Raw genomic sequence first — 23,820 nt, forward strand, 5'->3', positions numbered from 1 at the left:
TAGAAGGAAACAACCCCCCTGATAAGCTGGATCTCTCCCTCTGGGGGTCAGCTTGACAGCCCCCAAATCAGAGCACATCACAAACATAAGAATAAATTTTTAAAAGGATGAAATATATATTATTGGTTTAAAATGCAAACTCACATCTGTTTGCTCAGCTCCAAGGAGCACATAGGTGGGAGACCCTTAACATAAATTAGCATAAGAAGAAATCTAGCTAAGGAATGACAGAACTCAGCTACAGGGCCTGGCGGCTTTTTACATAACAAAGACCCACTGTAGCAAGTGTCAGCTTCAAACAGCACAGAACCACAGCCCAGAGACTGTGGGAGACGATTTTATTTGATTTTATTCTAGCTGGCAGGGGGATAAAAAAAAAATCCTCTGATCTAGTAAGCACGAGCAGACTAGATAGAACAATAGGTTCAGCTTCCCTCTCAGTGATTCAAAACCCACATGGAAGAAGCACACTGGTCTGTCCAGTTTCGATCACTATGAACAAAGTGGGTGCATAAGCAAAGGTTGTGAACAAAGCTGATGGTGCCCGGCTATCAAATGATATAGCATCAGGGGTCTTAAAGGCTCGAAGACAATCAGGCAGTCATCTAGTTAAGAAACAACAAAGCCCACACAGAAGAAGCACACCAGCCTACCCCGACATGAACACTGAAGACAAAGCGGTGCATAGGCAAATGTGGTAAAGAAAGCTGATGGAGCCCAGTTATCAAAATTTATAGAATCTGGGGTCCCATAGGCTGGAAGATAAACAAGGGGCCATCTAACTGAGAAACAACAAAGCCCACATGGAAAATATACACCAGCCTGTGAGATGATAAGGCATCGAAGGGATCAGGTATTAGGCATCAAAGACCAAAAACAAACAAACAAACAAAAAATACCCACAGCATTGTGAATGAGGGGGAGTGCAGAGTAGGGACCCAGGACCCATCTGGAGGAAATTGGACATTCCCTTGCAGAAGGGCTGTGGGGAGGTGACGAGCCAGTGAGAGTGCAGTGTAGCAACAATGAAACATACAATTTTCCTCTAGTTCTTAAATGCTTCTCCCCCCAACTATCATGATCCCAATTCTACCTTACATAACCGGCTAGACTGGAAGATGTACACTGGCACAGTTAGGAACTGGAAATACAGGGAATCCAGGACAGATGAACCCCTCAGGATCAGTGGTGGGAGTGGCGATATTGGGAGGGTACAAGGAGGGTGAGGGAGAAAGGGGGAACAGATGACAAGGTCTAAATATAACCTCCTCCCTGGAGGACTGACAGCAGAGAACTGGGTGAGGGAGATGTCGGATGGTGTAAGATATGATACGATAATAATTATTTATAAATTATCAAGGGTTCAGGGGGAGGGAGGAACGAAGAGGGAGGGGGGAAATGAGGAGTTGATACCAAGGGCTCAAGTAGAAAGCAGGTGTTTTGAGAATGATGATGGCAACATATGCATGAATGTGCTGGACACAAATGATGTAGGTATGGATTGTGAAGAGAGTTGTATGAGCCCCTAATAAAATGATTTTTAAAAAAACTGACATAAACTTTAAAGAAACCCTTAAGAGAAAGAAGTGGTCATTTATACCCACTAGTTTCTAACAATGAGATTCGCAGAAGTTTCAGCTCTACACATGTCTCTTTTATCTCTCTGTGTATGTATACTTACATATGTGCATACCTAGATATAAGCTTTTGTCATTTGATATATCCTATACATCTTATTCATTTGAAAAAGTACATTTATTTACAAATAGCGCAGGGATTTGAATGTAAGATATGAGCCTTTGAGTCTTCTGGACAAGAATTAAGTATATTTCTTGTTATTATTACTTAATTATAAGGATTTTCAGTATTAATACTCAGCTGCAGACTGAAAGGTAAGAGGTTCAAACCCACCAGGTGGTCGCTAGGGGCATGATGGGGCAGTTTACTTCCATAAAGATTTTCAATCATGGCAACTTTATGGGTCAATTCTACTGTGCACTATAGGATTATTATGCATCAGAATCAATTCAATGGCAATGGTTTACTCTTTAATTGGTTGTTCGGGATAAGGTAATCTCAGGTGTATGGGGAAATAGGAAAAGACTGATACATAAAACCTTAAAGAATCCAGTAAAAGATATTATTCTCATTTTCATATGAATAAACAGGCTTAGAAAAATTAAACAATTTACTCACACAAGTTACTAAGCAGTTCGTAAATGGGGAAGCAAGAATGAGAACCACATCTCTTGGAGTATAACCTGCATGCTGAAAATGCTGCTATTTTGGTAACAAAACCATCACCATTGAATAGGGTTGAACTCATAGCAATACTGTGAAGCAGAGTCGAACTATCCCGGAGGGTTTTCAACACTATCATCTTAAAAACACAAACAAACAAAAAACAGGCTGCTATATCCTTTCCCCATGAAATGGCTAGTGGATTCAAACACCTAACTTTTCAACTGACAGTTGAACACTTAGCTACTCTGCCAATGGAGCTTCATTCATGAACTTAAGACCTTGTTTATTTGGATTCAGCTTGTTATGTTTATTCCTTCCTTCAAGTAAATATTTTTGTGCAAAAAATAAATATTAAGAATAGAGGATGTGTCAGCCAACTCATCCTCTCAGTTGGCAATTGAAAACAGCTTTAATGTTTTAGTGAAATATGCCATCAACACAATTAGCTAATTAGTTAAATTCACACATTTAGCATGAGAAAATTGACCTGCCAAATTTCAGAGTCAATATAGCCTAATCAGGTATTTAACTTTTAATGTAAATTAAGAGCAACACTGGGGAATGCAAACTGAGTATCATAAAGCTCTTGCTGTGATGATGAAAATTTTTTTACATAGTCCAAGTCTATTTTTTTAGTGAAGCAGACACAGACATCCAAACTTGATCAAACTAATTAAGTGTAGATAACATATTCTGAAAAGCAAACCTAGTCCCATTTATTTGGTACTGCAGGAGTGCAGGAGGACCTGGTAAAGGGCACTTTCACTGAAGCCTGAGCTATGTCTTCACTGTTGTTTTTGTTGACATTGAGGGAGATTTCTGTCTTTGCTCCTTCATTTGATTATGAGCTCTTTGAGGACAGAGGTGTGATTTACTCACAGTCAAACATACAACCTCACAACTAGATATCAGAGAGGAAGGAAGGAAAGAGAATGCCGAAATATTTTAAAAATTGATTTTGAGATGAAAATCTGCACAGTGAATTAAGTTCCCAGTTGACATTTTTGGCAAAATTGTCCCACGACATTGGCTATATTTCTTGCAGTGTCTCAATTATATCATTATTTTCATTCTGTTTGTTCTCTTTCCATTAATCTAGCTTCCCATTTCCTCCCTGTCTTCTCATCGTTTACCATTTGGTATTATACAGGTGACTGTTTAAGGGCCACATTACTCAAACGTGATACTTTCTTTTATAGTCCAATCTATTGTTCAGCAGAAAGGGGACCCATGGGGAAGCCATCAGTTCTAGATTAGAAGGGAAGGAAGGCGGGCCACTACTGGTCTATCCGTCTCTCATTCTGTGGTGGGTGGCTTGCATGTGAGGCTCAAACCTACACCAGTGCTATTCAACACAGCAGCAGAATCACCGATGGTGAACAGGTTTCAGTGGAGCTTCCAGACTAAGACAGACTAGGAAGAAGGAGGTGACCCAACTCTGAAAGACTAGCTAGTCACAAGATTATGTGTAGCAGCAAAACATTCTATGATGTAATACCAGAAGAACCCACAGGCTGGAAGGCACTCACAATACAACTGGGGAAGACGTCAACTAGGAGTCAATCATAATGATCCTTGTCTGCTCATTTGTTATTCGGTGGGAGGTTGTATGTTGCTGTGATGCTGGAAGCTAAGTCACTGGTATTTTAGGTGCCAGCAGAGTCCTCTGAAGCCAGCAGGTTTCAATGGAGCTTCCAAACCAAAAACAAGCAGCAAAAGGGATCCACTGCCCGTTTTAAAGGAGGTAGTTACTAGACATTTTATGCTTGGCTTCAAAACATTGTCATATACTGAAGGCCTAATGCAGAGAAGCAGCGCATTATCAGAGATGGCGCCAAGGCTAGGCCTCTGGAGTAGAAAGCCACTAGAAATGCAACTGAAGAAGAGCTGCTTTCTCAAAGTAGACTTGACCACGATGACAGGCATGAGTAAAAGTGGAGCTTTAGGGCTCTTCACTTGCTGAAGAGGCACAACTCAAGAAACCGTTGTAGGAATCTACAAATAATTAGAATTTGGAATGCGTCAAACATGAGACCTAGAAAAATTTAAATTGCCAAAATTAAATTGTAAGTGTAAAGATTAATATCCTATATTGGGGTGGCCTGGATCGAGGGCAATGTAGCCGAGGCAAATTAGCAAAACCCGAATGAAGGCCAAACACAATAGTGGGATGGGAGGAAAGTAAAAGGAAATAGAGGAAAGAACTGGGAGGCAAAAGACATTTATACAGGTCTAAATCCGGGCATGTATATATGTAAATACATTAATATATAATGATAGGGGAATAGATCTGTGTACACATATTTATTTATAAAGCATATGGTAGCAGATGGATATAGGGCCTAGGCAAGAACAATTTGTTCTATTAACAATGTACTTTGTGATATTCATCTTCTCTGACACGATCACTGAAGACAAAGTGGGTGTATAAGCAAATGTGGTAAAGAAAATTGATAGTGTGCAGCTATCAAAAGATATAGCATCTGGGGGCTTAAAGGCTTAAAGATAAACAAGTGGCCATCTAGCTGAGAAACAACAAAGCCCATATGGATGAAGCACACATCAGCCTGTAGGATCATGAGGTGTCAATGGGATCAGGGATCAGGCATCAAAGACCCAAACAAAACAAACAAACAAAAAGCATATCAATGGAAATGAGGGTGAGGGCGGAGTGGAGACCCAAAGCCCATCAATTGGACACCCCCTGTCAGAACAGCCACAAGGAGGAGAAGAGCCAGTCAGGGTGCTGTGTAGCATCGACAAACAGGCAACCTTCCTCCAGTTCTTTAATGCTTCCTCCCACCCCCACTCCCCAATTTTATCTTACAAATCTGGCTAGACCAGAACATGTATACTGGTACAGAAAAGAGGTTGCAACACAGGGATCCCAGAGCAGATAAACCCTTCAGGACCAATAAGGGGAACAGTGAAACTAGGATGGTAAGGGTGTTTGGGGGGAAGCGTAAAGGGGAACTGATCACAATGATCAACATATGGCTCCCCGCCAAGGGGATGGAGAGCAGAAAAGTAGGTGAAATGAATGATACGGTGGTCAGTGTAAGACATGAAAAAAAAATTATCAAGGGGCTGTGGGGGAGGGAGGGGGCTAAGGAGGAGTTGATGTCTGGGGCTCAAATAGAAGGACAATGTTTTGAAAAACATAATGACAACATATGTACAGATATGTTTGACACAATGGATATATGTATGGATTGTGATAGAGCTGTAAAAGCCCCCAATTAAAAGACAAAGATTGATATCCTAGGTATTAGTGAACTGAATTGGACTGGTATTGGCCACTTGGGATCTGAAAATCTTATGCTTTACTATGCTGGGAGTGGTACAATCAAGAGTAATGGCATTGTGTTTATTGTAAAACATAAAAAAAGACCATTTGAAAACAATCTTGAAGTACAACCTTGTCTCTAGGCTTATAACCAGCCATCTTCAAGGAAGCCCACTTGATACAACTGTTATTGAAATTTATGCAGCAACCACAAAAGCTAGTAATGAAGAAATTGAAGAATTCTATCAACATCTTCACTCTTAAATGATCAGACATGCAATCAAGCTGCATTGATAATTATTGATGACTGGAATACAAAGTTTGGAAACTAAGAAGGACCAGCAGTTTGAAAATATGGGTTCGGTGATAGAATGAAGGTGGAGATAACAGGACAGAATTTTTCAAGATCAACAACAACTTGTTCATAGCAAATACATCTTTTCAACAACACAAAAGGTGACTATACACTTGGACATCTCCAGGTGGAATAAATAACAAACAAATTGACTAAATCTGTGGGTAGAGACAATGAAGACGCTCCATGTCAACATCTCAGGCCAGGCCTGGGGATGACTGGAGAACAGACCATCAATTGCTCTCATCTGTAAGGTCAAGCCGAACCTAAGGAAAATGAAAACAAGTCTACGAGAGCCTAAATCTGACGATGAGTCTATGCCACCTAATTGCAAGAATGTCCAAGAATAGATTTGATGTGTGAACACTAATAGCAGAAGGCCTGATGATCTGTGGGAGGACATCAAGAACATCATTTATGAAGAAAATAAAGCTCATTCAAAAGGCAGGAAAGAAAGAAAGATCCAAGTGAATGTTCGAGGAGGCTTTGAAATTGACTCTTTGTCATAGAGTACCTAAAGCAAATGAAAAATGAAGAAGTAAAAGAGCTGAATAGAAAATGTCCAAAGACAGCACGAGGAAAACAATTAACTATGCAAGACCTAGAGTTAAAATCCCAAAGGAAGAATCCCAAACTCAAAGAACTCAAGTAGAAATGCTAGCCTGGATTTGCTGTATTGAATGATTCTAATGGGAAAACAGTGCGTGATGCAGGAAGTATCAAAAGATGACGGGAAGACACGTTTCCAAAGGTGACATCACGATGGCCAAGAGCTAAATGAAGAAATGTTTGTCTTTATTAGCAATAAGAGAAATACAAATTAAAACAGCAATGAAATATCACCTCATACCAACACTTTTGGCAAAATTTAGTAAAACAGAGAATAATAAATGCTGGCGAAGATGCGGAGAGATAGGGAGGTTTTACATTGCTGGTGGTACTGTAGAATCGTACACCACTATGGAGATCAATATGGCATTTCCTTAAACAAATGCAAATACAAGTGTATTATGTTCAAGCAATCTCTCTTATTGGGTATATATCCTAAAGAAATCAAGAACAAAGCGTGAAAACACACACACACACACACACACACACACATTAACAGTTTCCATAATAGCAAAAACATCAAAATAACCCCAAACCCCTCAAATACCAAAATTATAGAGGAATAGATAGATAAGTCCTGGTATATTCATATGATTGAATATTATACATCGATAAAAAAACTCTCTTAAATACTGCAAGACATAGAGAAAACTAGAAAACATTGTGCTTAGCAAACTCAGTCAGTCTTACAAAGATAATTATTTAAAAATACCATTGTTATAAGGAAAAACAAATAATAAGAAATACAGTTTATACACCAAAAGACAAGACTTTGATGACTCTGAGGAGGCCACTGACTGGGACAGAAATCAGAGAAGGGAGGGGTGTAAGCTAGGTTGGAGGAAGAACAAGAGCCACATAGAAGGTGGTACCTAAAAAAAAAAAAGGAATTTTTTTCAAAGCTATGTATTTAAAAATTCTATTCACAAAACCACCTTCTGCCTATTAAAGTACTCACCATTACATTTAATACATTTGTCAAAACTGCAATTCCATTCTTGGAAACATTTTTCAAACTCATCTGTTGGGATGGCTGACAGCACTTCTTTTTTTTTCTTCACCTTTTTTAAGTCATTAGATCACTGTCATTTCATGTTCCTCTTCATTTGCAGAAACAAATGAGGTCAGGTAAGTAAGGTACGTGGGCAACAGAGAAATGCTGCTTTGTCTAAAACTGGTGCACTGAGATGGCTGTGTGATCAGGTACATTGTCATTGAGGAAAACCTGTCCCCTGTCTGCCAAATCAGTCCTTTTATGTCGCACACTGTTGTCCTTTCTTTTCAGTAACCCTAAGTAGAAAGCTTGATGAGCAGTCTAACCTGTTGAACAAAGTCCAAATGTACTTTGAATCAACATTTTCATCCAATCAGGAAGTTAATGGTCGTCCAGAACTAGATTGGCCATCAATCTACATTTCACCCTTTGTAAAATGAAAAAGCCGCTCACACACTTGAGTTTTTACCATAGCGCTGTCCTTGTCAGCTGTGTTCAACATCACAACAGCTTCTGCAGCACTTTTCCCAGGCTTGAAACAAATTTAAGGGGCACGTGCTATTCTAGTGAAATTGCTTTTATAAAAAAAATTCACTGTGACACAGAGAAGCTTCCCAGGAGATGTCACTGGGTAAACTAACTCACAGCAAGTTGCTTGATGCTCGCCTAGCAGGAAAAGTACGTACTACAAAAATTCCACTCCATCCAGTGCAATTCCAGTATTTAGTGGGTACCCCCTCTGTGTTAGTCCGGGTTGACTATAGAAACAAATTCTTAGATACTCATATGAGTTTAAGAAAGAGCTTTATATAAAAGAGTCATTGTATATTAAGAAAACATCCCAGCCCAGCCCAGTCCAGATCAAGCCTATAAGTCTGACATTAGCCCATTTGTCTGACAAAAATTTTAAATTCCTCTTCAGGCTCACATAACACATGCTGACATTGAATGCAAGAAGATCACAGGCTAGTGGGTGGAAAGTCTTGTGGATCCATTGGCAGTGGAAGCATCTTGGCACTGGCGTGGGTCTTCATGTGGCTTCTCAGCCCCAAGGCTCTAGTGTAGTTCAACGTGTCTTGTTATCAAGAATACAAAGTAGAGAGCGTGAGTGTATTTGACTTCCAGTCAGTCATTTGTCTCTGTGATGCCTCCAAATGAGGTCCTCAAGCTGCAAACTGATTAACAGGCTAGATTCCATCCCTTTGAAAGTTGGTAAGAGGTTATGTAACTGCTACAGACCAGCCTTGTCAACTTGACACTTTTACACGACTCTTTAGCCGTATATAATTTTTAAGCAAAACAATAATAAAATTATATCTGTACCTAGCAAGATAAAACTAAAATGCAAACGATTAAAAAAGTCACACCTTCATTTAAACATTATATTCTATAAGCGAAAACAACAAAAATAGTCTACACGTATGTGAGCACCTACACCATAATCATATGAACATATTCCTCCACCTGTAAAAGTTTGTAAAACAGTCACTTCCTGCCTTTATCCTCCCAATTTTGGGTATCGAATTTCTATCTGCCCACTTACATCAGCACAGTGCTCTGAGGAGACAATCACATTCTTTGATCTGAAGGATCTTCCTTCCAGTTGGAATCTTGTGAAGTCCACATCCATAAGCAAAGTCAAATCAGGACAGGCTATCCACAAAGTCAGCAGCAATATGTACCAGTTCACAGGTTGAAAAATGTTCTCTTCACCTGGTCAGATTCTGGTAAACTCAATGTGGGTTGTCTCACTTAGCCTCATCATGGTGACCATTGGCTGCCTTGCCTTTAGACCATGGGCCCCATCAGAAATTCTCAACAACCCTAGCCTCCTGGACTGGGTCACAGTCAACCCACTCTCGTAACTTTCTCTGGTCCCTGTGAACGAGGTCCCTGGGAGTCTGTGTCTCTTTATTGCTCCATTTCTCCCACTTCCACTCAACAAGTGGATCCAGGTGGTCACCTTGCAAGCATTTCAGCCTGCTCCCAGACTCCCTTTAACATTCAGACCTAGAGAGGAGTTTTCATCATTTTCTGGATTTTTCCCAGCTTCTGACAAAAACTACTAGTTCCAAATTCAAAAGTCCAAAGATTTTCTTTGTTTCTTATATATGTCAATAGCTCCATAGGCATGTCTCTTCACCTTTGAAAGTCCTTTACACTCAAGACACTGGGTGGGGCTTATCTTTTCAGAGCCTTCTCTTTGTAGGCATGTCTTAGCTCATTTAAATTCCCATTTAATGGTTCCAGACAAATAGCATTACAAACTTCTAATTCTACTTCCCAATAATCATTTCTATCAATCATTATATCAATAACAAAAGGCAGAAGAAAAGAGCATAAACTTAGTACAGCCAGATTATAAACTCAATTTTTTAAATAATCAAGTTCAATCCTTATCTAACTTATCTTAATCCTTATCTAAATTATTCTATTGATAAAAAATGGCCTTAGGCCTTCGACTGATTAGCCAGGGCCAGACTTTATGTCAACTGTTTTGAACTTCTGACAGCCATCTTCACTAAGCAGCATGGTCTCCTAGAGATTCAAGCACCAATTTCATTCCCTGAGTTCAAAATACACATTAATCACATTCATTTTTGCCCTTTCAAATAGGAATAACCAAAGATAAGAACCAAAGAAAAGAAATTAAACTTTACCGTCCCATATTATTTTCAGAAAACTACTTAGTAAACAGTGTGGTCATATCTGACCTCTGGGTAGCCAAAGAAGAAAAACTAGCATGAGGTAGAGTTTGAATAAGCATCCACTCTCCACCTTCATGATTTTTTTCTCTAGTACCCCACTCCCAAGGTACCATAATATGTTAGTCTGGGTTGACTAGAGAAACAAATTCATAGACACTCATATGTGTATAAGAAAAAGCTTTATATAAAAGAGCAATTGTATATAAAGAAAACATGTCAGTGAGTCCAGATCAAGTCCATAAGTCTGATATTAGCCCATATGTCTGATAACTGATCTATAAATTTCTCTTCAGATTCACAAAACACATGCAATAATGCCAAATGAAGGAAGATCAGAGGCCAGTGGGTTAGAAGTCTTGTGGATCCAGTGGTGGTGTAAGCATCTCAGCGCTGGCGTAGGTCTCCACGTGGCTCCTCCAGCTCCCGGGCTCTAGTGTAGCTTTATGTGTTGTGTACCAGAAATACGTAACAGAGAGTGTGAGTGTATTTGGCCTCCAGTCAGCTATTTATCTTTGTGGTGCCTCCAAATGAGGTCATCAAGCTGCGGCCTGATTGACAGGCAAGACTCCATTTCTTCACAAGTTGACAGGAGATTATATAACTGCTACACCTTCATATAAGGAGGGTTTAATAGGATATTATAATTGATTTCATTTAATGAGATTGATTGTGTAAATATATATAATATGTTTATTTTTTAAATGACATGGAAAGAAGACACAGGGTCACTATACCAAAACAACCAGAAGGTGGCATATTAGCTAGGACCAATGGTACTGAAGGAAGAAGTTCAAGCTGCACCAAATGTATTAGCCAAATACAGGGCTCCAGGATTTGATGGAGGACCAATGGAAATGCTTCAAACAGATCATGAAGCACTGGAAGCACTTACTTCTCGATGCCAGGACATTTAGAAGACAGCAACTTGGCTCACTGACTAGAAGAGATCATATTTGTACTCATTCCAGAGAGTCAGAATGCTCAAACTCTAGAATAGCATCATTGATACCACCCGCAAGAAAAAGTTTGCTGAGGATCATCCATCAGTGGTGGCAGCAGTTCACTGACAGGGAGCTGCTATGGTTTCAGGTGGGATCCAGAAGATAATGTGGAACAAGGGATATTCCTGATATCAGACAGATCTTGGCTGCAAGCAGGGAATAGCAGAACAATGTTTAATTGCAGTTTGTTGACTTTGCCAAACATTCTACTGTGTGGATCATAACAAACTATGGATAGCCTTGGAAAGAATTGGAATTACAGAACACATTATTGTGCTCATGTGAAATTCTTCTAGGGATCAAGAGGTAGGTATGCAAACAGATTATATGAAGAAGAATGTAGTTTTCAGGCTTGGGGAAAGCTTATTAACGACATAAGCCATGTAGATGATACGGCCTAGCTTGCTGAAAGTGAGGAGGGTTTGAAGCACTTGCGGATGAGAATACAGGATTGCAGCCTTCCATATGGATTATAACTCAATGTAAAGCCAGCAGTCTAGCATCTTAAATAATGAACTAAGGGAGTGATTATTATAATAGTGTTCAAAACCCCCAATTCTTGGCTTCATTAGGCTTTTTGAAATGGAAAACAGTGCCGCTCAGAGTACACACCAGCCATGAAGCCATGCCCACAAGGCCCCTGTTGCTTCTCTATAGTCTCAGATACCAGATGGCAACAGTGCCTCTCTGTGGCTCCATATTTAAGAATTGCTTGCATCCGATGATGGGTGTATCCAGTGTTTCAGCTGCCATTCTTTTTGTTTGTCCTTAAGGGCACACTACTAGATGATTCTTCACTATGTCTTCTTTCTAGAACTAGTTATCCTTTGAAAGCTATTATCTTCAAAGAATATTCTTCAACATGAAAAATTCTTTTGGAAAAGATGTTAACTAGACAGGAGACAATTAAAGACACCCAACAGGAATGATAAATCGAAAGGAACACAAGCTGGGGGTGTTTTAATGCCGTGTTTCAGTCCAGCACATTTTCTAGAAATAAGTCTCTGTTGTCACGACAGTGTGAAAGTAATAACAGTTTCATTAGACATTTCAAAACTAAGCGTCAGTGTCTTTAATTCAAACCCAAAATGCATTTCTTTCCAAGAATAGTCTCTAGCCTTCTGTTAAATATCCAAGAAGATTCTTTCAGAGCATGTCTATCTAAGTAAATGCTGAATCTCATCTCTGAAACAAACTTCAATGCAGTTTTTTCCTTCATATCTCTCCTGCCCGAATTTCTGACGGCTTTCTTCCTCTGGCCCTACTTCTTTCTGCTGATGTGCCTTATTCAGTGTCCATCCCCTGGAGGTTTCAGCAGTGCTAGTGTGGATGCCTGAAGATGCTACTAATCAACTTGGCGTGCCATGGGATTCCGATGTACAAGAGATTGCTCAATTGACAGACAACAAACAAGAGAGCCTTCTAACCATAATCAAACACGCTTAGTTACAAACTGTCCATAGTTACTCATTCCAAAGGGAGATGAAACAAAACTTTGTGGAGGTCCTGGAGAATACGTTAAGGTTTAAGTAAAGAAGATATTTATAAAATACCATGCTCAGTGAATAAAGATCAATTTTATTTTACTAACGTCTTCATCTGTAAAATGGGCTGCTTACTAGTAACCACTTATGTTGCTAAGAGGTTATATTAACACCATGTCTGTAAAGCTCTCAGAATTCTTTAGAATCATAAAAAGCAATCGCTGAATACTGCCTCTCATTCTTATTTCACACTTGTAATCTCTGATTTGCTTCCGACACCTTTTGGGGAATGGCGGTATCTGAAGCAGAGGTAGAAATATGAATACCCACACATCGATTCTAGCCTTTATTCTACTTTGTTTTGCCTAAACACTTACATCAGCAATGACTGATTGCACATGCATATAATATGCACTTACCACATTCTCATGCTCTTCGCATAGCTTTCATCTTGTACCTGGCACAGTGCACATACTTAAGTCACCTCTTTGATACCTAACTGCCGATTCTAAAATGCTTTTGTCTACAGTGTTTCCTTTTTCCCTTTTCTTTATCTCATTCTCATTTGAAAAACAAAAGATTGCTATGTCTCCTCCAGCTCTAGTTAATATATGAAGGATAGAAATAGGGTGTGCATTTGCATGAAACCTGACAATAACACTTCATTGACTGCAGTAGCAAAATGAGTATGGGGTCAATATGCCATCTCCAAAGTTGCTCCAAAGAGAATTCAATTCATTACCTTTAGCTAGTTTTTCTTTCCATGTAATACAAATGAAAATGAATAGTATGGATTTTCATTTCCTCGTTTTTCTTTGCTCTATGAGGGATTTCATTGTTGAATTTCTATTGTTAGTCAGCCACAAAAGACATTTTAAAATTAATTTGTATAGAGTAGCCCAAATAGGTCTAATATAAAACTCACAAAACCATTTATTAGATGAACATTGAGTCACGGGAAGATTTCAAGTGGAAAGAGAGGGTTGTTGAAGACGTGCCCCTGCAGCCTCTGGGCCTCACTAGAGCCTCTGCTCTCATGAGAGTCTCGGAGTTCCTCTTCTTGCTCCGCAGGTAGCTCACTCTTCCACCGCAAACTGACCCATCCCCAGTGAGAGTCCTCTACACCTTCCTCACTTGCTGCCACGCATTCACTTCATATGAGTTAGACTCACTGGGTGTGAGTCACGCTGTCGGGTAAGCCCTGGCCTGCTAGCTTCAATTTCAGGGGCTCAAACCCACCAACCATGGAAGGAAAACGGGGCTATCGGCTCTAGGCAAGCTTTATAGTCTTGGAAACTTTATACGGGATGGATATGTATCACACTTGTCTTGATGGCAGGGGGTTTATGAATAGAATTGCTACATTAAGCAATTTCACTTTATCACCATCAGGCAATAATTATGATGTTTTACCAGTGGGCAATAAAATGGCATGCTGTATCTAGTACACTTCTCATAATGAACTTAAAATATCAATATCATAAGTAAATGATGAGTAGGTAATAATATTCACAGAAGCATTGTGTTTTCATGAGTAAAATTCAATTTATTCTCTGTGTATGCATTAGTCATTAAAATTAAAATAGAGAATTAAAACTATTATCCACAAAATATTATAAAGAATTAAAATATTTAAAAAATAGACTTCTCAGAAAGCGGCAATTATGTATTTACATGACAGTTCTAAAGTAACTCTTACAATATGAAAAATGTTTTAAGCTTGAAATATAAAGACTTGTAGAATATTTCTATGATCTAGTGCGAGGGTAGAAAAAGGTTTTCTTGTGTTTTGACCTTGCAAAGGCATTCAACTGTGTGGAACCTAACGAATTCTACATTGCACTGAGTAGAAAGGGATTCCAGAACACTGACTTGTGCTCATGGGGGACTTGTGCACGGATTAAGAACCAGTTGTGTGAACAGAACAGGAAAATAACAAATGGTTTAAAAACAAGAACTGCATGTGACAGAGTTGTATCCTTTCACCATACTTATTCTATCTATATGCTGAGTAATGATTAGATGAAGAATTCTACAAGTTTGAAGGAGGCTTATTAAAAACCTGCAATGATGTAGAACTTATGCAATAATGCATAAATTAATAAAAGAAAAATCTTGTCCTGAAAGTGAGTAGGACTTCAAGCACTTCTTAATGAAGATCAAGGCTATCAGCATTAAGTATGGATTAAACTAAATAGAAAGAAGACCAAAATTCTCACCACCAGACCGGTATGTGACATCATGATAAAAGGAGAGAAGGTTGAAGTTGTCAAGGATTCGAGTGACTTTCTTGGGCCACAATCAATGCTAATGGAAAAAGAAGTCGAAGATTAAACCATACATCCTTAAATTGGGAAAGTCAGCTGCATAACACCTCTTTAAAGTTGAAAAGCAAAGAGGTTTCTTGGAGGATTAAGGTGTACCCCAACCAAGCCATGATATTTTCAATTGCCTCATATACATGTGACAGTTGGACATTGAATGAAGAAGACCAATGAAGAGTCTGAGTTTGAATTACATTGCTATCAAAGAATAATAAAAGTACCATGGATCGTCAAAAGAATATTCACATCTGTCTTGCAAGAAGTACAGTCAGAATGCTCCTTAGAAGCAAGCATAGCAAGCGTTCATTTCCTGTGCTTTGTACAAATGGTCAGACGAGACCTGTCCCTGGAGGCCATCGTGCTTGGTGAGGGAGGAAAGGTCTCTGACAAGATGGATTGACCCAGGGGTGCACCAATGGACTCAAACATAAGAACAATTGTGAGGCTGATACAGGAGTAGGGGGGCAGGTTGTTGTTCACAAGGTCACTGTGGGTCAGAACTGACTCAGTGGCACCAAACGACAACAGTGTGAGCCAAAGATCTGTTCAAGAAAGCCATTTGAGCAGTTACTGGTCTGCTTTGATGCCTACGAGAGTATTAACATGGTGATGGTTATATTTTTAAACAGAAATAGGCAAATGTAAAAGGACACATTTCCCCCTCCTCTAAATATTTGGTAACAAAGGTCTAAGGATTCCAGGTGGCACAGTGGTTAAGAGGCTGGCTGCTAACTGAGAGCTCAGCAGTGGGAAACCACTCAGCCCTCTACAGGAGGAATAGATCACAGCCTTGGAAACCCCAGGAAACCCTGTTCTGTGGCGTTGCTGCCGGTGTCGACTCAGTGGTGATGTGAGGCGTTTGGTTTGGTTTTCTTTTCACTTCAGTTTAAGATACCTTGGTAACACGTTGCGTATTTCATATATGGGGTTATGGACTAACATTTTTTCCTTTTTTAAAGTTAAGATTTCAATCCCTACACTTGTGAAATAATTTCATGTGGAGATAGGATTTTCTTTGTTTTATCAAGCAGAGCGTATCAATATAATATGCACTTTAAACCCATCACTTTTAAGCTACAACGTATGTGTTAAAAGAAGCCCCCGTGGTGCTGTGGAGGAAGCATTGGCTGGTCGGTAGCTGTCACCCAGCAGTCCTGCAGCCAGAGGAAGATGACGCTGGCTGCTCCCGCACATGTTCACAATCTCCGAAACCCTAAATTGGCAATGATCCATCATATGGTGATTGGGACATGTGTTAAATGATGTTAAATAGAAGAGCTGAAGAGATTGGTTCAGGGCCTTCTGAGCAAAGCAGCAAGGGCATGACCATCGGGCATTCTTCACGCTTGTTCAACTGCCATCTCCTTGAGGGCAGCCCTGGCCCAGCTCCTCCCTGGTTGGCGGGAGGAGAGGAGGTCATCCACTTCCCAGCCACTATATCTGAGGACAAGCTGGCTTCAATGTGCATACAGTGGGTGGAAGTCATGACACAAACTTTTATTTCTCTTTTACAATATTCTGGTCTCTTGAGAAGTTTAACTGTTTTTGTACCTTTTACCCTTGATTTTGGATATTATTTATCTATGGCTTAAATGTGTCTTTATTTTCATTTCATTAATATTCTTTTAATGTCTAATTAGGACTGCTGCTAATAGTCGATATTGTTAATGGGAAAATCTAACAGAATGTAATTGGAGGTTTTCATTAAATTAACATCTTGCACTTTTAATGTCATCCTTATTAACTAGCACTTTAGTCAAATTAAAAATAAACTCACAAACCAACTCCTTTTACAATTTTGCTTTTTCTCACTTAATTTTCCATACACTTGTTTATCCTACATATGCCATATTTATATTAGATTGTCTGCTACCTTATTCTATTTCTAATTACGCTTAAATTTTTCTTCTAGAAATTATTATACATATCATGAGCCACATGGAAATCTTTGAAATCAAGTTAAGGTAAGGTTCATGCTATAAGTAAATTATTTCAAAGTCTATAAAAAATTTCTGTTGATTTATCAAATTACAATTGCTGGCCTTGTGGTTAAGCAAAGACATTTTTATAAAAAACTATATTTTATTGATAATTGTAAAAATAAATGACTTGAGACATGGCATTTTAACTCATCCTACTACACAAACTAAACCAAGCCAAACCCATTGTCCCATAGCTAAGCCCATCTCATAGTGACCTTATAGGACAGAGGAGAATTGCCATGTTGGGTATACTAGAATTTAATTTTTTATGAGAGTAGAGAGACTTTTATTTCTATCATGGAGAAACTGATAGATCTCAACTGCTGACCTTGTAAATATCAGATCAGTGTGGAAGGCCAGAAAAATCATACTCCGTATCAGCATTGCCCGAGGCAGATTTCGATGAGCTGGAGGTCGACCTGCCCCACTCTAGCAGCCCTGACACTCTCTTGCTTGCAAAAAGTAGAGGGCTTGAAATATTTTCTAATGAAGATCAAGGATTGCAGCCTTCCATATGGATTACAACTCAGTGTCACCAAAAATTCTCACTGTCATCAAGTCAGTTTGAACTCAGAGAGCCCTTATAGGGCAGGGTAGAACTGCCCCGGGGGGTTCTGCGACTGTAATTCAATGAGAAGAAACCAGAGTGCTCACCACTGGACCCACGGATAACATCATGATGAATGTAGGAAAGACTGAGGTTGTCACGGCTCTCTATATTCTTGCTTGGATCCACCACCAATGCTCATGGAAGCAGCAGTCAAGAGATGAAACCATGCTTCTGAGGTCATTATCAGAATGGCAATCCCGATTACCCTGTTATAAATACTCACAGCTGAGTTATATAGTGTAGTCAGTATCTTCCCTTCCACCTCTTACCCAGATTCATCAGGAGACAGTCATTTGGCGGGAGTCACGAAGACTGTGGCTAGAAGAGCCATATTACGCCACTCAAGGTTCTGCAGTCCCGTGAACAACAAAACAGGCGTCCCTTCAGCTACTTCCCAGGTAGAATTCAGCCACGTGGATTGTATTCTCTGAGCCGTGTAGCCACCCTCACCCTCCTGTTTCATTAACCTAAACTCACTCTGCCCTGAGGTTTAATCTAATCTCTAGAGCTACTATTGTGCCTTCGATCCCATCGTAATGATTTTTAAGAAAGCATAATGCTCAAGGCAGACTCTTCTTCAATACTAGCTAAGTTAAAGTATTGTTTGTTTTTAGATTTCAGGGCATGTTTTTGGTTTGGCTTTGAAAGTTTATCTCAGAGCAATTGTTTCAGGGGTTCATGTAGTTCCTGAAAGTTTGGATCCCATGAGAATTTAAAATTATGTTCTGCTTTTTCTACTTCTTGATTTTACTATAGGATCTGCGATCAAACGGTTTAATAGTAGGAGCCAGGTACCATGTGGTTCTTGTGGTCTCAAGGCAAAAGTGGTAAGCCACACGTTTGCTTTCTCCTCCTGTTCCTGACTTGTAGTAGACCTCGTGGCAGAGGTGATACATGTTGGTTTGTGAACCACAAGGTTAGCGATTCGAAATCACCAGCTCTCTGTGGGAGAAAGATGAGGCTTTCTAGTCCGGTAGAGTCGTACTCTCAGAAAGCCACAAGGGCAATTCTACTCCGCCCTATAGGATCTCTGAATTGTAATCCACTTCATGGCAAGGGATTTGCTTTGCTTTGCTTATTCCTCACTTCCTTCTTCCTTTGCTGCTCTGGATGAATAGAGGCCAAATCAATATTTAAATTGTCCCTGAACAAAGACATGATAAAATTATTTCATATTTAAGAGAATGACCTGTGCGGCAGGCCATGGACAGGGATTAAGTAACTGGTCCTGTCAGTGGATCTTCACCTTTTTATTTGCAGGGCAGGCGTTCCTGAGACATTAACCCTTTAAATCTATCTGAAGAAAGCTGTATAATCAGTGCTGAGTATCTAAGATAAGTGTATTCTAGATAACTCCCAAACAGTCAAGCAGCCACAGAGCTGATTCTGATTCATAGCCAACTCTGAAGGACAGAGTAGAGCTGCCCTTGTGGGTCTTAGAGACTCTAACTCATTAAGGCAGTTGTTGCCATTGTTGTTCAATGTCACCGAGTCAGTTCTGACCCAGAATGAACCTATGAACAACAGAAGGAAACACGGCCTGGTTCGGTGCCAGCCGCCCAATTGTTCCTATGCGTGAGCCGTTGCTGCAGCAACTGCGTCGATCTGTTGAGGGCATGACGGCTTTTCACTGTCTCTTTAAGGGCACACAAAACCTCACCATCCCCCTGGCTACTGGCTCCTGGTTTTGATCTGCTGACCTTACAGTGAGCAACCCAACACAGGACCCATTATGCCACAAGGGCTTGCTATTCCAGACACTGGGGGTAGCACACACCGAGACCACAGAGAGGAGAATGCCTGGCTTGTGTGAGGGTCAGCAGAGGGCCAGTGCGATTGAAACAGTGTGGGGACGAGTGTACGGATAAAGATCACCGAAGGAACGATGGTCAGGAGTAGAATAAAGTTATGACCTGCCGTACATTTACAAGGATGTACCTGTGTACAGGATAGACTGTGGGGAGAGAGCGAGCAGATTTAATAGTGAAGATTTTTATTAGTATATTGAGATAATCCAGGTAAGAGATGCTGATGGCTTGAAGAGGGTTAAAGCAGTGAAGATGTTCCAATAATGCTCATCTTTTGAAGGCAGAGACAAACTTTCTTACAAGACAGAGAGTCATGCCAAGGATAACTCCCAGGTTTAATGTCTGAACAGCCAGAAGAACAGTCTGGGCTTTCTCAGAGATAGGAAGACTAAGGGTAGACTTGGAGAAAAGATCACTTCTATTTTGGTGATGTAAGTTTTATATGCCTTTTAGACATTATGTTAAAAATAATAAATAGAAATTTGTTTATATGAATCTAGAATTCTAGGGACAGAGCAGGTCTAGAAATGACTAAAAAAAATTCCCAAAGTCATTGAGTAAATTCCAACTTTAACTAGTTATTATTCAATAAATTTTAGCAATTAACAAAAATCCTGATATCTATAAATAACCAATAACTAATATATATCAGAGAAGAAAAAATTTTACATCAGGAAAACTATATAAATGCTATTCAATATTTACAGGAAAAAGGGATGAATCACAATTATCTTTAAATAGAAAGCTTTTATAATATGCATAAGACATAAAACATAATTATCTGATAAACAGTATGGTGACAATTAACTTTCCTTATGGTTAAAGTAAAATTAGATCATAATCTAACTTCCTAGAGAAATTAAAAAAAAACTCCAGATGGTTAAAGGGCCTTCATGTGAAAAATAACTTTAAAAATTTAAGAAAATATAGACAAATATTTTAAGGAATCCTAGGTATAGTTGTAATTCTGAAATAAGTGTGAGAAGTAATCTTGAGGGAAAATGAATTATAAAATTAAAATTGAGGGCATTTTATACTGAGACAAAGACATAGTTCACAGAAACAGAAGGACTTGGGGAAAGTAGTTCAATGATATCACCACTCAGCTCTTAGTCACACTGTGGTGGCTTGCATTTTGCTTTGGCACTTCAAGTCACGCTACTGGTCACTCATGGTTGACTGAATTTACAGAGTTGTAAGACTAAGACAGACAAGGAAAGAAGACCTGGAAATCTTCAAGGAAAACCTGAAATTCTTATGAATAGCAAGAAAACATACAATACAGTGGCAGAAAATTAGCTTCTCTGGTTGGAAGGCACTCAAAGCCAGGGGAATAACTGGCTCCGAAAACAGCAATTTTTTCAGCCTTCATTTCAGACCCTACTCAGAGAAATCCGACACAACAGAATGCAACATTGCCTGGTCCCGAAACACCCTGACGATTACTGGGATGATAGAGCCCATTGTTAGAGCCACACTGCTCATGTACTTCATCCAGCGTCCTCCTCCTTTTTTGCGGATCCTCACATGGTAGGAAACCAGGCACTGTTTTATTCTGGCATATACTGAACTGCCGTGACCACCTTTACTAGATGAAGCTAACAACAGTTGACAGAAATGATTTCTAAAAAATTCATACAAGTAAACAAAAAGAAGAAAGTCCAATTAAAATAGATTAATGATTCATATTAAAATCATAGGCCAGCGAAGATGCTCATTACTTAATATAGTGGAAAAGCAAAAAAATATACTTTTATGGGTTGCATTCTGCCCATTCCTAAAAGATATGTGGAGGTTCCAGTCCCTGGTACTTTCGAATGTGTTCATGACTTCCTGTTATCAAAGTCATGATTAATAGTTTAAAGCAGAGAAATTACTAGTGACATTGGTATGATACATAATAAATTTCTATGTTTACTACTCATTATTTGGTATGATTAAATGGGACGAACTTTTAAAATTTGCAGTTGCAATTTGTATGAGGTCATATTGATTTCAACATGACTGATTTCCTTATTAAAAATTACGAAGAGACACACTAGACAAGCACATAAATAAAGCACAACTGTCTCAGAGATTGGAGTTGTGGTCTGGAAGCTTCAAGCTAACTGCAACAAGGAAGCGTCTTGTAATCACCCTGGACCTAGAGCGCCAGACTCCAGACCTTGTAAGAGAATGCGTTTCTTTGGTGTTAAGCCACCACTTGTGGTCATTTTTATAGCAACCCTAAGAGATCAATACATAAGTAATATTCTCTTATAACTCACTTGTTCTTGCAGTGATCTCTGTATGCCTGACCTGGTGTGTCTCTGCTTCCATGCCACGCACAGCACAAGAGCATGCAGCCTGTGGTCTCTGCTTCCATTTGTGGTGTGGTGAACAAACTAAGCTTGTGCTGGCCTGGAACAGACTTGACATGGGTGAGGGCTGAGACCCCAAGCTTTTATTGCCATTACAGTGAGGAGGACAAAGAGGGATTGGTTACTTTTCACCATGCATCTGTCTTCCTCCCGATATCAATTGAGAAAAGAAACCTTCTCTATGCATGTGCCAGGATGAGTAGTAGGCGGGAGACAAAAGGACAAAGCACCTCTGAATTATTTTTCTAAAACTAGAGGAGTAAATTTGCTATAGTGTATGGGAACAGGAAAAATGGGTAAAAGGAAGGGACCCATGTTTAGGTGAAGCTTGTCATCCTGTTACCAAGAAGGTGTCTTTGTTCAGATGCAAAGAGCAGAGCAATCCGGTGACCAAGATCTGTCACCAGAGAGTCTACCCTTCTCTCTGGCTGCAAGATTAATTTTGTAAGGCTGTATTTTCTGATTAATGACTGAATGGCTTCAGAGTCACCAGGAGGAACTGTCTCTCCTGAGATGACTACTGAGTACAATAGAGCCGTCATGGTGGTGGTGCAATGTAAAATTCACACAAGGAGAGGACCTCTTTCCCTCATCTGCTGGACCCATGTCTCAGAGTTCCCCAAATTCTGTGAGAGCTACGATGAAATCTCAAATAGCTGTTCTGGTGGTTGGCAGTGGTACACAGAGCATGAAATGATTTACACATTGACTCTTTACACTTCCTCTTTTCTTGTATCTCTCTTCCGAGCAAAACAAAGCTTGTATTTCGCTTTGCCCCCAACTCTACGGGAAGTTATCATGAGTCAGGACATGTTGTCCCCCACATGTTACAGATTTTACTTGAGATGAAATCTTCCAGATTGAGCTGCTATCCTATACTTGTTTATCTATAAATATACTAATGAATTTCAATCCACTTTAGTAAAATCCCTGTTCATTGATTAATTTCTTTCTCTCTTTATGTTTGTTTGTTTATATATTTACAGTGTCGCCTTCATAATTTATTTTGAGCATTACCTTTTATGTAAGTACTTTTCCATGTCTGTGAGGAGAGTTGTTTTTATTTTTTCTATTTTTAATAACTGGAGGGTAACGGATGTGTGGTGCAATTGAGTTGTGGGTTGTGTCAAGTATAAAAATGGACTTTCTATCTACTCTTGCCTTTGAACCAGTGCTATCCTCTGAGCCTGTTTTACCCATAGATTGTGAAATGCTGTTAACAAGTACTTTGATATCTTTCTTTCTGGGTAACAACTGTAAGAGAATATAAAATATTGTCTAGGCTTTACCCTAATCACCGTTTACATGATTAGTGTAAAGAGGAGCTTTAACTAATGCCTTGTGATTTTTCATTTCCTTATATGTTACTGAATTCATTTTTAGAACTATGATATTTATTTAGAACTTTTACAAAAGTTATTAAAAAATTTATAGTAAACCAAATCATTAGTATTATGCGAGCTATCTTCCTCTCCTGCTAAATTTATTTATCATCCCTTAATTTTTCAGGTATCATAATCAGTGTATTGCCTTACGGTCAATATCATTCTGACTTGGCCATATATGCTTTGCTATTTTGGCAAGAAAATGATTGTATTATCAGATTTGACAAAATCCAAGAAAACTCTTTGGAGAAGTAAGGATCAGCCTATTGTATCCTTATAAATCACACAATCACAATCTGTTTATTTTCAAAACAAATTTGGGATAGAGGAAGTGCTGAGCCATCTTATTGTTCCCAGATCCCATAACTTTTTTATTTTTTGCTGAGAAATTCATCAGAGAAGCTTGATTATATGAATAATGTGTTATCAGAATTGGATGAAGGATTATTAATAACGGTGAAATGGAGATAACACAACCTTGCTTGCTGAAAGTGTGAAGGAGCTGAGGCACTTGCTGCTGATGATCAAGGATTTCCCCCTTCAGTATGGATTGCAGCTCCATATAAGGAAGACCCAAATCCTCACAACTGGACCAGTAGGTAACGTGTTGATAAATGGAGAAAAGCTTGAAGTTATCAAGGATTTTGTGTTGCTTCAACCCACAATCAAT

The sequence above is a fragment of the Tenrec ecaudatus genome, chromosome 13 (genome assembly GCF_050624435.1).
Source record: "Tenrec ecaudatus isolate mTenEca1 chromosome 13, mTenEca1.hap1, whole genome shotgun sequence".
NCBI lineage: Eukaryota > Metazoa > Chordata > Mammalia > Afrosoricida > Tenrecidae > Tenrec > Tenrec ecaudatus.